Source organism: Anser brachyrhynchus (assembly GCF_964034855.1).
Source record: "Anser brachyrhynchus genome assembly, chromosome: 3".
NCBI lineage: Eukaryota > Metazoa > Chordata > Aves > Anseriformes > Anatidae > Anser > Anser brachyrhynchus.
The window spans coordinates 4,658,916-4,676,583 of record NC_137696.1 but is presented as its reverse complement, the minus strand read 5'-3'; the positions used below and the strand labels follow the sequence as shown (position 1 = coordinate 4,676,583).

Sequence of the window (17,668 nt, the reverse complement as noted above, 5' to 3'; positions counted from 1 at the left end):
ATGCTGCATGCCCATTACTTTCCTGTCATTTGACAAAAACATTAATTTTTCACTGAGCTAGAAACCAAGACCAGTTCTTAAGAGAGCAACACATTTGAGAATGTGCTTCTTTATTGTTCAAACTGGTGGATCAGTCCTCAGACAACAACTCCTTTGTTTTTTATAAGAAATATTTTCTCCTTTTTTCCACTCCTGCTTTGGCCTGTTTAAAGCAGCAAAGTGCTTACGGCCCACCTTTGTACAGCTTTTATTTTCACCGGGCTTTCCTGAGACTGTAACCGCTCAATATTACAAATCCATGAATCCTAATATTGATGAATCTGGTTCTTGAAAAGCATGAGTTGCAATGGTTAGCTAGCTGATTAAACCAAAATAAAGTGCTACCTTGAGGGCTTGAAACAAGTGCCCTTTGGAAGATTTAATTTCATGATCTCGCTAATGGGTGTTTTGTAAGTTCAGTGTACATCCTATGCACGTATCTTTTAAATCACTGCAGATTGCATATTGGTTTATATTGTTATCACAAATTAGCTCTACGATATCAATTTCTTTGATGCAGGAAACTCTGAACAGGAATCGTTTGCATTTCTATTTGAGTGTCCTGGAGACAAATATAATGAAATGAATAGCCTTTTAATTTAATTGGCTTCCAATGTGAGTCTGAGAATAGAAAGCACAATAGATTGCACAGTTACTGTAGAAACGGTTGAGGTCAAAAGCTCAGCATGCAGACCCTACATCAGTCACCACTGCTCTTGTGCAGTAATTTTTTTTAATTTTCACTGCATCTCCATCAGACCCCAGGAAGCCAGATAATTCAGCTTTAGTATTCCAAGTGGAAGTCCTGGGTCGTTTGTCACCGGTCAGATCATGCTATGGAATCCATTTTAAAAAAAAAGCTGCCAAAATGAGAAACTACGTTGTATCAGTGCTCTTGTATATCACCAACAAGAATACAATCAGGGGAAAAAAAAAAGTGAAGAGGAAAAATCTGTTTTCTTCTCATAGAAGAAAAGAGGACAGAACAAGGCAAGAAAAAGCGGTACAAAATGGATAATAGTCTGCCAAGAAATCCTTTTTCAAAAATGTCTTTCTATTACAGATTACAGACAGTTAAGATTTATGTGCTATTTATTGGAGCCAGCCTTACTGAAAGCAATGCAAGCAAAAATGGAGATAATATCTTAGTAATATTCAGAACTCCTACATCCTTTTGAGTGTAGAAATAAAGAGATACAGCTCTTGGAAAACTTTAGGTAGCCAGGGAACTCCTCAATGAACACATAAACCCTTCCACACAGTGCTAAATGTAGAAAAGGGACTTCACTATTTTGGGACTGGCTAGTGTGAGATCTGTGCTCCTTTTTCAGCCTGAATTCATTCACCTGTATGCAAAAAAGTTCAGAACTTCTCATCTGTGAGCCCATATGCTTATGTTGGTACATAAATAAATAAAAGGGATCATGTTAACCTCTCTTTTAATTTTTGGACTGTTGATTTTTTAAAACCACAACAACTCTTTTTCAGAACTCATCCATGAAAAGTTTTTGGCACTTTTGATGTTTCCTGTTACAGCACTAACTTATTACAGGTTACTGTATTATTATTGACTCATACTGTTTCACATTCGTGATTTAAACCCATAACTGCTTTGCCAGATTGTGTAAGCACGGAGAGCCCTCTCTTGTACAACAAAGTTTTCAGCTGCTGTGGAAAGCAGCAGCAGTAACGTGTTAAGGTGCCTGAAGGGAGATGCTTACCACACCTTTCAAACCCTTGTGTTTCCCATCATGCTAACAATGTAGGTGCCTCAGAAAAGCATTGATTTCGTTATTAACATGAAAGAATCTATGCAAATGGTTTTCAGGCTTTCCCAGCAGCAAGGCTCCTCGCTACCTGTCTTTGCTTCCTGCAGAATTTAGGTGGGACATGCTAGCAGAGAGAACTTCAGACTTGATCCTCTGAAAGATGTGCTTCAGGAGCAGCAAGTTAGCTGTGCTCCCAGGCAGCAGCGTAGGCATCCCATGAGCAGTCTGCTTATTTTGGCTGTATTAATTAGCACTAAGAGAGATGCAGTCTTGTGACCAGAGGCTGAAAGCCAAGTTCCCCAGGTAGAGACACGGTGGTTGGGACGTTTGTAACAGGGCTGCCTCCCAAGAGCGGCTACAGTAGGCAGGGATGAGCCTCTGCAGAGAAGGCAAAAAGGGGAAATGTTTGAAAGAAGTTTTTTATGATTATCTCTAGTGACGGAGTGTCTTGGAGCAGATGTGCAGAAGAGGTCTAATCTAAATATAATACTGCATTTGGTTTGATTTAGGCATAGAAGTATTTGAAGTGCTTGCCTGCATTGAGGTGAACAAGCCAGTACTTGGGGTTTTTTGTGTCATCACAGCGAGGTTGTCCTGAGCCAACACACTATTGCAGGTTACACGGAAGTTTGACAGCTAATGCACTCAGACACATTGGGTGCACCCAACTCACACAGCCTACATTGTCTGCTGTGGAAACAAACTATTTAATTGCCTTCAGGCTGCTGTAAATGTGAATGGGTAGCCATAATGTGGACTCCTGCAGGCTGAGTCCTCTGCCTTGAATTTACACCCTTAATTAATTTGAATTGATTTCTCTCAAGTACTCTCATGTAGACAACCCTCAAATCAAAGATTTTAGCCTCCAGTTTAACTCCATTTAAAAAGGTAACTGGGGAGAAAATGAAAGGAAAGCATGACAAAGGGGATTTTTAAGGCAAAAACCTTCAGTGCTCTGCTGAAAAAGTGTAATCACTAGGGTGAACTTGAGACGGATGGGATGATACTGTGCCTGCAAGGTAACGTTGCATAATGTTACCCACCTTTCAAATAGTTTCGAAGTCTGCTATGTTTAACCATGTCTGAAAAAAAAAAAAGTACTTGTCACTTTAAAACATATTAACACTACTGGTAAAACTGTGCTTTTCCCTTTAATAAGTGATATTCCTCAGACAGTACTGGAATGGGAAGCAAAGATTTTTCTTTTTTCGATATTCAGTTCTAACTGTTGAGAAATTCTCATCTTCTACTGATGAAGCCAAGCTTTGCTTAAGATTGTTTTCCCCAAACCTTGCTTAGTCCCCTATTTCTAAGTATTCAGCCTTTCAGAGGAAATCCTGGTGTAGTATCTTTGAATATTTACCAGGTGGCATCAAGTAACCCAGTGTTCTTGCCTACCTGTAGAGAAAAGCTCTCTGTGGAAGCAGGTTTAATAATTATACAGAAAAGAGAACATGTTTTCCTGCAATATGGAATGATTCACACCTGGCCTATCCTCTCTCTGCAGTATGCTAAATAATACATGCATTTTCTAAAGGACATTAAAACATAGCTGTAAAAAAAATGAAACGGAGAGGAGCTTGTATAATGCACAACATCAGGGAAAAAAGTCGGTAAGAGTAAATGGAGAAAATGGCTGTGTCATCTCTCATGGAAATAACACATTTTCCTCATAATCTCCTGGTACATGGAACAGGCAGCTCCAAAGAGCAGCTGTCCTGATACTGGCTTGGAAAAGGTAAAGCCTGTAATCTGCACAATACCTAAGCACAAGGAGATTATTTCAAAGCATGAAAGGCAGCAGTGTGCATGCTAGGGAGGTGAAGCAGTCAGCAACCAGGTTGCACATGGCAATGCTGGCTCCAAGGCACCATGCAGGCCTGGGAAGGAGCCGACACCTCAAGGGTTAAGTGAGGAGCAGGCAGCACTACCGGGAGCTGCTGCAGGCTAAGGGGAAATTGGGCCAGGTGTAAATCTCACTTCATCACCACCTGAGAGGTGGAAGAGGGATTTTTTCACTCCCCCCACCCCGTGCCTTTTAAGTTACAGTTTTTTTTAAGTCTTCTGATTTAAGGCTCTTGAAATCCAGCCAAACTACCTCTGCTGGGGAAAAAAAGAAAATAAGTGTGGGCAGAGAAATACATTCTTCTTCCAAAATCAGCTTTAAACCAGAAGACAGCACAACTCCTTTAATTTGGTAAGTCTCAAGACAACAGGTGGTGTGGTGAGAGCTGCAGTGTCATTTCTTTCAGGCAGGGTGATGCACACCTCTGAAATCTTTGCCTTGTATGCTGATGTTTATTTATTTTTTTCTTCTTGTTAGTGTTCCCCTCACCAAGTACCTCATTCTCTCAGTTTAGTAAATTTTGTTTTTTAGGATGTCTCTGCAGCTTTACGGACCTTGGGATGATTTGCCCCTTTCGTTTCCTAGGGATGAGGGGGTTCCCCAGATGGCTTTATGTCTCTGCAGCGAGTTTAACGTAGGCTGCCTGGCCTTGCTGGGAGGTGTTGTGATGGTACTGTTCAACTGCTGAGGACTGGGTGGTGAGAGGAGCAGCAGAGACTGTGATTGCTACATGAAAGTGGAGATGTAGCAGGAGAAAATATGATGAGGAGAGCTGGAGGGTGGGAAGGATGGAAAAAGTTTGCAAATAGGGTGATAGATTGGTGACTTTTGCTCAAGAGCATCTGTAGCTGGATCAATGGAGGTACTCGATAGCAGTTATGCATCTTTTATAAGTGATTCCTTCCAACTACTAAGTAGGTTCACCTTTTTAGGAAACTGGGTTATACTGACAGGCACTTCCATTTTACTTTATTTCACTTTTTTTTTTTATATAATTTGCCTGGAGCTGTTACAAAAAAAAAAAATCAGATCCTAACAGCTCATTCAGTAAGGTATTCCTATCATGCTGCCTCTCTCAGCAGTGAGAGGTGAGGAGGGACAATGAGAAGAAAAACAGGGCATCTCAGCCTCCAGACACGCCACCCTGAAACACTGAGGTTGCTTCTCACAATTTCGATGTTATTACTTTCCTAACAGGATAAATTCTGCCTTTCTGTGTTCATTACCATTCTCGGGACCAGCTGCTGCTCTCTGTTGAATGCCCGTGGTCAAATCTGCAAAAGTGCCCCGTGCCCAGTACGGTGTCTATGCGTTGTGTAGATTTGATCCTGGAACGGAGGTGAAAAATGTAACAAGGTCTAGTGCATAGTGTAATCAAAGATTTATAAGCAGCCATGCATTTTTAATGCATATAAAGTAATAAGAGCCACTCAGTAAAAGCAGAAATGTGACATTAAATGGCTGCTACTGCCAGTTTTACACAAGGTATTATCAAAGCACCATTTCAGCAGCAGGACTGCATCCTCCCAAAAGGAAGACAATGATTTGATCAGATCCAGTTAAGACCATGAGCATCCTATCCTTGAGGGCCTGCCTGGCTTCCCTGGCAAAACTTTAAAAAAAAAAAGCTCCGCTGGTCAGGCCAAATGGCTAATCAAGAGACGTTTTGTAACACTTCCTTTTATTTTGTTCCCATAACAGACAACTTCAAAGCCAGTATTTAGAAATCAATAAAAAAAAAAATACAGGTGGTTGTGATCAAAGCAGGAAGGAAGCAAGGGCTGTTAGCACAGGATGGATCTGTAACCCTCTGGCCTGGGGTACTGCTTGGCAAGGAAGAAAATTTCTGCCTCTTCTTTTCATATAAATCTTCTGGTATATTAATCTTTTTTTTTTTCAGTGTTTTCTTTTTCCTGAGCATCCCACTTTCTCCTTCTGTGGTTAGCTGCCAGGGAGATGTATTTTTCCTTACTAGCTACTCCGAGAATTTCCTAAGGTTAGGGAAACGTGTGCTTCTAGGGAATAATTGGGTTCAAATTATTTGGTGATACCTCTTCCTGCTTTTGCAAGCCTTACAGGACAGCTAAGGCATATATTATCTCATTTTCTGGAACATGTAGGTCGTTGGTTTGTCTGTTAGGCTGGCAGTGTTTTATTTTCAAATTGTATTTGAACAAGTGTAAAGATCTGGGAGTATAATAAAATCAGTGTGAAAAGAGATTAAGGTTCATCACAGGATTCCTTGCAAGTTAATTGTTAGGAGCACTGGCATACAATCTGGCTTGGTTATCAGATTGATTAAAGTGGCTGGGGCAAGAGGCAGCATTGTATCTGAATTTGGTTAGTCTGTCTTAACGAAAAAGTTGTTTTATAAATGAAATGAGGAAAAAAATAAAGGCAAACAGCTGGCATCTTGCTTTTTCTTGACCTGCCTTAAATGATCTGTTGGAGAATCCTGTTGATGGGAAGGGTCTGGTAGGTGCTGCTCTGCTGGATGCTGGCTGGTGCATCGCTTGTGGTCCCTCCTGTGGCCTAAATGAAGTTTTGGTTCAGTGGTTATAATTTGGGGAACAAATGTTGATTATTCAGTGCCCCAAACATGCAGGATATTTTCTAGTTTTGCATTGATTTCTACTACTCTCCTATTGTTTGCCTTTATGTAGTCAGTGATGTGTGGCTTTGAGTAGCTGCAGAATCAAAATTGTTAATTTTCTGCCACTCATAACGTGAGCTGCTATGCCCTCCAGCTTTTCCTCTTTGGAGCCCTGGCATCCTGCTTCGGTCACGTGTTTCCTGGGAGAGAACTAAGCCTGCCTGCGTGGCCCTGGCTTGTTTCTATTTGGCCTGAGAAGCTAATCTTCACAATTATTGTCACCAATTCAAGCCCATCCAAGTAGCTGGCTTTGAGAATATTTGAAATACTGCTTTCACTGTTTCAGAGACCCAGATGTACTAGCTTGAAACATTTATGCTATTAAAAGAGCTGTGAGAAATTTTGGATGAGGCTCCTGTTGACTTTGCAGCCAAGATTTTACCCTTTCATTATAAGACTTTCTTTCAAACTTTTGATCAAACCATGGACTAACAGATTTATTTCCTCCCCACCCCCAAAATCTGATTTGCAAATATAATCTTCAACCTGAGACTCAGACTGCAATTGCCACTGATTGGAATCACGCAAGGGAAATCAGGCTGTACAACTCTTTATTTTATATCATTAAATGAAATGCTAGCATCAGTTAAAATATCCACCAAAATGTCACAGGTTTATACCTTAAGTGCATTATTCACTAATTGTTCTTTGGTATTTCCCCGAGGGTGGAAAGTATGTTAGTCAGAGGAGAAGAAACAATGGTCTGATCAATCACAGGCTCCTTGAATTGCAAATAAGAATCAGCAACCAGCTCAGCAAACATGTTCCCACCAGCCTCTGTGATGCTGAACTGTTGAGCTTTCTGCAGCTCTGTAATGTCATTCTCATGATTCTTTACAGAACGTACACGCTTAAATCTTTCTCACTTTTTTTTTGATACTGCCAGTAAGAAAATGTAAGAACGTGTGAAATTGAGCGTAATGCGTCCTCAGCAAAATGGTGCTTTTTGAGTCGGAGAGGCTTTTGAAGTAGAGATGCTCTACCTTCACATGTGCACAGTGCCCATCACGTCAGCCAGGATGACAGGTCACTGACAGCAGCCCTGCCATTAACTTTCTAGTGCTCCTGAGTTACAAGCAGATTATTATCTTTTATATTATGATAAGACACTAGTGGCGGTCTAAGAGACGGTGTTAAGCTGCTGGTGTAGTCAGACACTTGGTGTTTTTACATCTCCTAAGAAAGTGAGCGTATAGCTGCTTGTTTTCCCCCCTCATCTGTGACTGGCGGCCACCAGTGCGATGAGCTGGGATCTTAATGCTTCAGTGCTATTGAGGCCTCTGTGACACAGCTGTCGTGTCAGGAGCTGCCAGAAGGGACTGCTTTTGCAGCTGCAAAGAGATGCTGCGGGGAGCATCTGCAGATCCCCACTGTCTCCTCTTCCATTATGGGCAAATCTCAGATGTTCCAGGCATGGTACGGCAACAAATAACGCCTTGATTCCCTCAGGTTTTCTTTTTGCCATCAGAGAAATTATTTAACAAGTTCCTGCCATGCATTTGAAACAAGCATTCAGTGAGTTATGTGAAAGTTCCCCTTTTTGTCTTGGTCTTGCCGTCAGATTGAGACTGAATGCCTTCTCTGGAAATACGCGTTAGACAAAAAAAAGCATTGAAGTCCTACCTGGATTCCTGGTGGAAATATAAGAAGACTGGTGGAAATGTAAAGGACTGGGAGAGATGCAAAGACACGTAGGATAATGTAATCTCCTGTCTGCAAGCAAGTTATTATAATAATCAAAAAAATCAATGTAACATGGTGTGTATTAGTGTAGAAGGCAAGCTTTGCTCAGTGGCACTTTCTAGTACAGATGTGCTGCTGATGGCTTCAGTTCTGCTGAAATCTGGGTGTTGGAAAGGACTAAAATACTTTACTACTCTGGTCTTAGGTAAGGGAATGCCCAAATAGAAAGCTATTTGGGACAGGACTATTCCCCATCCTTTTTTTTTTTTTTTTTTGCTTAAAATGTTTGCTAAAAATCCACTTTCTTCATCAACTGCTGAGTTAAGAATAATACAGTTAGATAGCAACAATCATGTTGTATGTAAAATGGTTGTAGTTGCTTATTTTTAAAACAGAGACATGTACGAAAACAGTTTACAATAATTTAGTTACATTATGCTTCCTGATCAGATTTTCCTAGAGATCTATGCTGTATGTAAACATGAAAGAACTTGGAAGCTGCTAGGCTTTCCGAAATGTTAATGTAAACATGTTGCATATGTAGGACTAGCGAGCATTTTCTAGGCCAAATGCGTATCAGAATGTGGTTAACTGATTAATTGGATAATAATTAATTGCTATTGGACTTGGGCGTGCCTGTGCCACGTGGGTTTGGTTTGCAGGGTTCATTAAGAGTGGTGCTTCTCCCTTCTGCAGCGGAGGTGTCTCCATCTGAGCAGCTGCTCTGTTTTCAGCAGTGAGCAATAACCACTTCTGAGGAACAATTCCCCTGACCTATTTTAGGCAATTACCACGGATAAAAAAAAAACAATAATTGATGATCTAGTAGCACCTAACCCTACATAAAGCAAACTCAGACTTTTGGTTCGTGTTTTGAAACCCACATGGATAAACTCGGCATTGCGGGACTGGTGAGACTGCAAAAGTAGAAGTAGCAGCCAAATGCACCTATTGGTAATATGAAAATTAAGAACACTTTTCTTCTCCTTGGTCTGGATGAATTCTCTTCTGAGACTTGATTTTAATCTCTTGCCCAGTAGCACAGGCACTTGCACCTTGGGAAGGCTTCTGCTGGAGTTGGGCTCATAAGGGATGTGTTTTTTATATCGAAATAGCAACAGTATTGGTGCCAGGAGGCATGTTTTGGACAGACTTAACTTACTTTCTTCCCTAGTTCATTTTTTCACGGCTGAGAATGAAAATGGTGATATCTGGGATGGTTTTGTACAGTTTCAACTTTGTCTCTCTTGCCCAGTTTTCTCCAGTATCAAGCTGTGCAGCAGTTCTTTCTTGGTGGGGGAAGTTAACAGGTTGTGTTGTATATAGCAAATGCTCAACAAGCAGCTCCTTGCTAAGTAATGCAATTAGCCATCACCAGCAAAGCCCAAGGCAGCTGCATTGGTATGTATTCATTTCTTTGGTTTACTTCAGTGTTAGGTCAAATAATAAAAGGGTAATGTGCTATTAGAGAAATCATGTAAGCTGGCAGTCAACAATATTGCTCATACAGACTATGTTGTGACCTAAAATTACTCCATCATTTAGCAGGCCCAAATTGTACTTGAGTTTTACTTTAATGTTCCTCAACTTTCCTCTGTAAATACAGCCCTTAACAAAACACGCAAAAAAAGCACCATATTGAAAGAGGGTGGCTGAGACTTCCTCTTGATACCCAACTGTGGTACAATGTGGTGGGCTACTAATGCCACCTCTGATTGCGTAGTGTTGTCAGGGCCCTGGTGGATCTGGACGTAACAGTATGGTTTTTATAACCTTGTTATAAAAAGCAATTAGGGGCAACATCCACCTCTGCAGATATGCATCACATGGAGATGCAAGGAGCTTCCAACAGTGAATTTAATTATCAGCAAACACAGAGTACTCAGTGACCTGCGGTGCAGGTAGCATGGGTCCCACCCAGCGATATTGGTCTCTTTCTATAAATGGTACATAAACTGCTCTGATGCTGGACCCGTGCATAAGTGACAGACCACCAAAGGCCTGTGGTTGGAGGCTTCCAACCTGGAAGGCTGACTCAGGAAATGTAATGCCAGCAAATCCAGTCCTGTCCCCCCGCAAAAAAAAAGCATGGACAGCCTTGCAGTGCTGAGGAATAATCCAGAAGGAGATACGTGCTAACATCAGCAGTTACCAGCCATTTCTCAAGCATGTATAGAGCAGATTTTGATAACCAAATCCCTGCTGCAGAAAGTAACAAAATGAGCTGATGCCCCTTGTGCTTTAGTGCATAAGGGCAAGGAGAGCTTACATGGCTTATAGCCCTGTATGAAAGAGTGTTGAGGTCTTGTGAGCTGGCTGGGATGAGGTAATTCCTTATTTGACATTGAGGGGACATTAAAAATAAATTAAACCAGACCTGGTTTTGTTAAGGTTTGCAGTGCTAAATTCAGATCCTCTGGTTTCTGAGGTTACTGGAGAAAGCTTGTTAGCGACCTTGCACCTCTCTGAAGCCAAAAGAACTGCTAATTGGAGCCGTGCTCAGGTTGGGCTATAAACGAGGAGGAGGCAAGACACACACAGTGGGGAAAAATGCAGTGGTGATGAAGTTTTGGAGTAGCTGGCCTTTACTGCAGGGGGAGAGCTGTAGCACTAAACACAACACCCTGACCTGGTGGATGTGGAATAGCCCCAAGCTTTTCCTAGCTGGGTGTCTCCAGCCAGCACAAGCTCCACTGAGGAGTCTCCATCTGGAGACACAGACCAGGCAGCTGCCTGCTGACATGGAGAGTCTCAGGACACACAGGTTGTTTGTCTTTCCCCAGTGAACTGCTTTATGGCTCTGGGGCTGCCTTGGAGAGCCTCGTTGTATCTCCACCATAAAGCAGCCCTACTGGTGGTCGCCCTGCTGCTCTGCAAAGGGCTGGGCAACCGCTGAAGGAGATGTCTGCTTCGGTATTTCTGTAGTCCTGTGGAAGACCAACACCTACCATGACAAGGGCTCCTCTCATTTTGCTGCTGGCTTTCTCTCCTATTGTGCTTTATGTCTGTACCAAGTGCCAGCTGGGTTCCTCAGCACTGATGCAGTCGGGTTTTCTGCCTCTTTAAATGTGCTAATATCCATTTCTCAATGAGGCTATGCCTAGTGCCTGACTTACAGTGCCATCTCCACTGTGATCAGCCTGCTGAGACACTTGCAGGGGGTTACTCGCAGGTAGCTAACTTTATCTTGAGTTTGACCTAGAATAAGAGAGTTTTTAGGACTGTTCTCAAGCACAACCTGAAAGCAATAAGTGCAGAAGATGCTGTAACTGAGCTATATGAACAGAAACAAAAGGAAAAGGATTTCAAATAATTTATTATTTATCATTTAATAAATAAATTGTTAATGAGTGGCTTCTCTAATTCCCATCTAAGTTGATTCTCATCAAAGCCACTGCTGAGCGTGCCTCTTGGAAATGTAATCCAGCTCGTTCCCATCATGGTGCACAGACTTTCTGAGGCTTGGGTCTCTCCAGCAGTCACGGAGCAGATAAGCCACGTTCAAGGCTGTAGCTATATCAGAACACTTCAATCAGTTCAGCTCCATCTTGTTGGCACCACCTCAGGAAAACAGAGCAATTGAAACCACCTCCGTGTTACTTCTATCTCTGCACTGCAGCAAGCATGTGAAAAGCACGAGGCAGCCTCACAGAGTGCTCCTGGGCCCAAACTTTAAACTTGGGAGCTATGGACAGATAAATACAAGTAGCAGGATACTAGTAGGGCTACACAAGGTTTCTCTTCAAATCTTTGGCCTGATGCAGGTTCGTTCTGTGACATTGGGTAACTTCATTTCTTTGGCTTCGTATCAACCTGTATGGGGACAGTCATGGGCCTTCATCTGCTTAGGGTGGCCAGTGTGAATAATTCCATTTTAAAAGCTTGCCCAGTGCCCTGACCCTCCCCTGGGGAGGATGTGTGCGCCTGACGGAGGAGAACTGGGCAGCGAGGCATCTCTTGTTTGGCTTCAGCAGCACTTGCCTGGATTCATCAGTCTCCCAGTGGCAGGAGGTGTTCGCAAATACATATGTGCGAGAGTGCTGGGATAAGGTGTGTCCTGCACCATACGGCATGTGCAGCTGCATGTTGGCAGGTGTGAACTGTGCAGCTCTATTTGTGTGCACTGAAGATGGCTTTGGAAGAAGGAAGAAGCTGCCGAGAACTCTGGCTAGGTACTTGCTTTCCTTGTAATGTATTACTTTAATTTAAATTCACTTTACAGTCAGTGCACATGAGAATTATTTTGAAGGTTTAATTTGCTAGCTGCTGAATGCAATAAGGTGGCTATCAACGGAGAAGAAATAGCTTGACTGTTTGTTAATGCTCTTGGGCCGTACTGTAAGTACTCCAGGCAGCCGTAATGGTAGAGTAGCAAATAAAGCACAGTTGCATTTGGAATCTGATAATTTATTGTATCAATAGTTCTCTTTCTAGATAGTTACATATACGGTATTTTCTGGGACAGATAGCTGAGGGACTCTCTGTCGGTTCTCAAAAACATTCAGACGGAAAAGCTGTTAAAGCATTTAGAAAGCACAATGTTTGCTCTCTTATTAGTAGCAAAAACTTCATTATATTTATTATATTTAGATTGGTGCTAATTTTCTGGCCATTTTGGTCAGCAGAAACTGTACTGAATTGCTTGGATTTGAACTGGGAATTTAATTTCTTAGGATGGCGAAATTTGATTTTATCTACCATAAGCAACCATCTGGAGTAAGTTTATTTGTGTTACGTGGCTTGCATGTATTTATACTTCAGACTGAGATCCCTTAAATTGAATTCTCTGAGTTTTTACATATCATATAAATGACATTTGCTTGCAACACAGTGGAGTGATTACAGTGAATACTAAAATGGCAACATTCTGCAGTAAAAAAATTACAATGTGAAATGAACATTCATTTACAACAGTGTGTAAATTTATACTATTTAATGAAATGCATTCACTGTGCAGTCAAATACTTCTTGTGCCTATAGAAATACAATTACAAAGCATTGAAACTTATAATACTTAGCACAGAGACATTCTGTTGCACAGTAAAAATTATGTCATGTTTGTTCAAATTATGTTTGATAGAGTGAAATAAACACACTGTGTGCATATGTTTATTTCTCTATATAGATAAAATTAAAAAAATATCATGGCATCAATCTGCTGTAGACCAGAAGTCCTACACATGGGCTCATTCGGTATCAGCCATGTTCCACCCCGCAGCAGAGCATCGTTAGCTGCTTGCTTCTGGTTGGGAAAGGGCCTCCCTCAAAAGGGTTTTGAGGGGACACGACTTGTCACAGACCACAAGCTGGTACAAAAGCTCCTGGAGCAGGTCTCATGTGATGGATGAGCGAATGTTTTTAGCTGGTATGTTAACCTTCTTCATCTGCAGGGGGCTGGTGAGGCTGGGAGACATCAAGGCATCTCTTACAAGGAGAAAGAGAGCTTGACCAAGGAGTTGGTTTGCAGGGAGAGTGGCCCCGTGTGAGTGGTTATGTACAAGCTGTCCCTAAGCGGTAACTGAGGTCTCTGGATAAACATTATTTTGCTAATATCCAAATACAATACGTTCATGGGTTTTGGGAATAAAACCTTATAGTCCGCATACCAAACTTCCTGCGGGGAGGCACTGCTGCAGTCCCTGCAGAAATGGCTGCAGCAAGGGCTGGTTGTGGTGACACTGATGTGGAGTTGTGCTGTTCACACAGGTGCTGGAGATAACTGAAGTGTAAAATGATTGAAGTATAAAGGCATCAGCTCTGAGCCCAGTGCCTTTCAGTGCACTGGGAGAGGGCTGATGATGCCTACAGAAAGCAGATTTGTGAGCATATACTGAGATGACGTGTAGCTTCAGACAGGTTCAGAAATATTTTTACAGTATGTGCCTGGTGTTTGCACTGATTCAATAGGCTGTAATTGCACTAACAGAGTGCAGGATTTCTTGCTAGGCCTTTATGGGGGTTGTTCTGTTCGGACAGCATCAGCCATGCTATCAAAAGTCACTCTTCATTTGTTTGCAAGCATTCTCCCTTTGACAGCCCCTGGCTGTCCTGTAAAGCATAGGGCAAACCCTCCTGCAGGTAGCCCCGGCTGCAGGGCTGCACTTGCACCGAGCCCCGACACCCATCCCTTGCTGGGGCTGCTGCTGAGGCTTCCCAGAGGGACCTGCCCCATGTCAGGCTTCCAGGGGAGGCAGGAACTCCTGCATTTCAGGCTCCATCCAGATCTCCCAAGGGTGATTTAAGATCATGTCAACAGGTGGTGGTAGGCAGGCATTGGCTCGTGAAGTTGGGGTGAATGTCGGTGCATTTGCGTCACTGATGCCAAATTAACGTTTATTTGCTGTTACCAGTGTGGAGAGCTTTCCACATACGCCAAAAGACAGCCAGGCTCTTACTCCAAGAAAGCAGATTAAACACCCCATGTTATGATGCTGATCATCAAATAGTGTGGGATGCCTTTTACCAGTGCAGATTCTGACCCTCTTTCTCTCTGTAGATGGTGTAAAATTGCTGGCCGAAGATAGCCACTTATCATGGTTCACAGGCCTCTTTCTGTTCTGTAAATGCGAGGAGACTTGGTTCGCTGGGGCTAATGACTCATCTGTCCCTTTCGGTCTTCATCTCGGCTGAGGAAGTTGTTAGGTAAAATAAATGTCGTAACGATGAAGCTGGCCATTTCCTCTCTCCTTTTCAAAGGCCATCAGCTCGTTACAATACCAAATGAAATGTTAAGACTTGATATTCTGAAATGACGAACTCTGATTTACAGTTGCCCTTTTCACTCCAAAAGAGGAAACCTTGCTATTTATTCCAAACAAAGTGTTGTTTCAAATCAAACAGGCAAGAAGTTCATGAAGTTGCCTGGCTTAACTTGTGGATTTGCTGCTACTGATTTTCTCCAAATTGCCAGTACGTTGCATAAAGCAGCTTGCTGAGGCTTCCCCTTGTAGTCTTTAGGCCCAGATATACAAAGATATTTGCTCTCTGCTTCCAGTTAATTTTTCATTAGGGATGGAAAGGGTTGGGAACAAGGTGAGTAAAGGAGCTGTGCCCCAGGAGGAAGACAGAATAACTTAGAGACCATTTGTGGATGTGGCATTTCCAACCCTCATATCTGTGGTCAGCAGAAGCAAGGATGCAGGAGGAGGGCAGGGTCCTGATGAAACCTGCTGTGGGGGCATTGGGAGGAGAGCAAACAGCCAGAGGGTTTTGCTCACCCTCTCTGGCTCTGCTGGTACCCTTTTTGCCCCAACCCTGCCTTACAGCTAAATTTGCCTTGCTCCTACGGCTGTTTCTGTACTGAACAAACTGGCTCAGTACAAATTAAGAGGACAAGATGTTCAGAAGTAGCAAATTCACACATTGGTATTTTTTTTTTTCTTTGTTTGTTTTCCTAGCACATGAAAGCAAATTTAGATTTTTGGGGGTAGGGCAACCAAGCTTGGGGGGGTGGGGGGAACTGCACAAAAAAGCATTTCAGGACTCAAAGAGCTGAGTGTAACATATCAAAGCAGCTTGTGAGTGAAGCTTTGAATTAACAAGATGAGTTGCAGTAGCACTGATGCTAATAATAAATGGCAAGTTTCTTCCCACAGAGACCTGGGCAAAACCACACTTTGTCTTGGGATAGGTCCTATTTTTCTTAAGATTTCTGCTTCTGCAAACGCAGAACAAAATTTCCCAGTAGGATTTGATTACCATGTCCTCAGTTTCCCTGGGTCAGATGGCGTTTAGCATCCTCTGTGTATCCCTGTTGCTTTGGCCTTCTGTTGAAACGGGTTTTCTGGCGTGGGGTGGGGTAGGTGCCAAACAGAAGCAATACTGAGGATCAGCCAGGGAAGGCTGACAGCAATTTCAGGCTGGGTGCTCGCTTTTCAAACCAGGTACTGCTCAGTGCAGCTAGGAGCTGGCTCTCATTTGTGAGCGGTTCTGTGCAACAACAACAACAAAAAAATGTTCTTTAACGTGAGCTCTCCCCAGAGAAATGCCAAGAACACATCTTGCTGTGTTCTGCAAGACACCCAGATTTTTAAAGCTATGCAAGAGCCCAAAGATACAGATTGGAAAATCCCCTCCGGGCTGAAAGTACCCTGTTTCCCAACCCCTTGAGCCACGGGGACCTCCACACCTAGGTGCTGCTGCAAATTCAGACTTTAAGATCAGACTCGTGCAGCTCTGCCATAGCCGTGGAGGTGTCTGTGACCTCCGTCCCTTCTCTGTGGCTCAGAAAGGATTGCATTTTATTTTAGTGCAGTGGTTAACAACACAACCAGAGGGAAAAGGCACTTGAATATGCTACTGCCAATTGCTAGATTTAATAAAAAAATTTCTTTTGACCTTATTTTTCTGAGGAAAGTGGTTTTCCAGAGGAAATGCTTCAGAGTGGGCAAGGGGGGGGAAAACAAACGAAACCTATTGACTGTGTCAAATCCAGGGAGGTTCACTGCAGAATGGAAAACAAATTAAACCACAACATTTCACATTTAAACTTAAAATTAAATGTTATTTAAACTAGAAGCACTACTTCTTTTCTCTGTTCCAAATGCACACAGGAGTTGACCTTGCACTGCCAGGGTGTTCTCCTGAGTTTCTCAGCCATCTCCAGCTAAACTGCTGCTCAGAAAAAAGGCAATGTGTTGGAAACCTGGATGTAGAATTTGAAGTCCATTCTTCAGTTTTTCCTTCCAAGGGAAATAGTGCTCATCAGTGATGTTCTTTCCTTGTGACCAGCAAAAATCTTTTGTCAATATGGTATGTGCAGAGATGCAATACATAGTCATAAATCCAGCCCAAGACTCTCTTGCAAAATAATTACACTTCAAGGGAATTTTAATCTCATGTTAACGAGACCCCCTGCAATCTTTGCTCTCTCAGTCATATTAGAAACTGATTTATAATTAATGACAACTGCAATGCCACTACCTTTGCATGAGAGATCTTTAGCTATCTCCTCAGAAGGGTTTGAAAAAATGGAAAATATGAGTGAAAGGTTTAATGATTGTATTTACAGCTGCTTTGCCATGTTAATAATAAAGATAACAAGTGGCTGTCACTCATAAGGACCTGGAAGCTTAGAACATGAGCAAGAAAATAATCTTTCCATATAGAGCATACAAATTCCAGTAGAAAAGATCTTATTTGCATGAAACAGAGTGTATTTCAGGTGGCATAATATTTAATAACTGTATTTTGTCTTTAGAGAGGTACTGGAGTTAATACTTTGACCAGCATTTGACAATTTACAGAGTTCATGTTCAGGATAAGGATGTTTGCAGGATGGATGCTGTTAAGAAGACTGTTAGATGTAGGCTGGTTTAACACTGAATGTTGTTGTTTTTCTTCTTGCCTTTTTCCTCCTTTTTTCCCTCTCTAGGGTTTACCAAATAAATAGGTCCCTAATGTATCTGCATTCTTCAACAGCATTAAAAAATCTGGGTCTGATTAATTAAAATCTCATTACCCATCATAATTGCAGTAGGTATGCAAAAATATAAAGATTTATTATTCAAGGGATTAATGCATTTCTAGAACTCTTTGGGGTTCATACAAGAATTGGAAATGAGTGCTGTATAATAATTTGTTTCAGGAGAGCTAATTAAGTCAGTTCATTTATTCAGTTATCTAAGCCTGGTCTAATCCCATATACTGTTAAAACCTTGTGATGCTCCCAACTTCATT

The 17,668-nt window shown here is 42.1% G+C and overlaps 1 long non-coding RNA gene across 1 annotated transcript in view; it reads left to right on the top strand.

The window, feature by feature from the left end:
• Positions 1-3,286: 3,286 nt before the first annotated feature.
• The window catches only part of LOC308193017, a 73,572-nt gene continuing 59,190 nt past the window's right edge, over positions 3,287-17,668 (top strand). Inside the window, exon 1 of the long non-coding RNA XR_013949309.1 lies at positions 3,287-4,005. This is a non-coding gene — a long non-coding RNA (uncharacterized lncRNA). The remainder of the gene's footprint in view (positions 4,006-17,668) is intronic.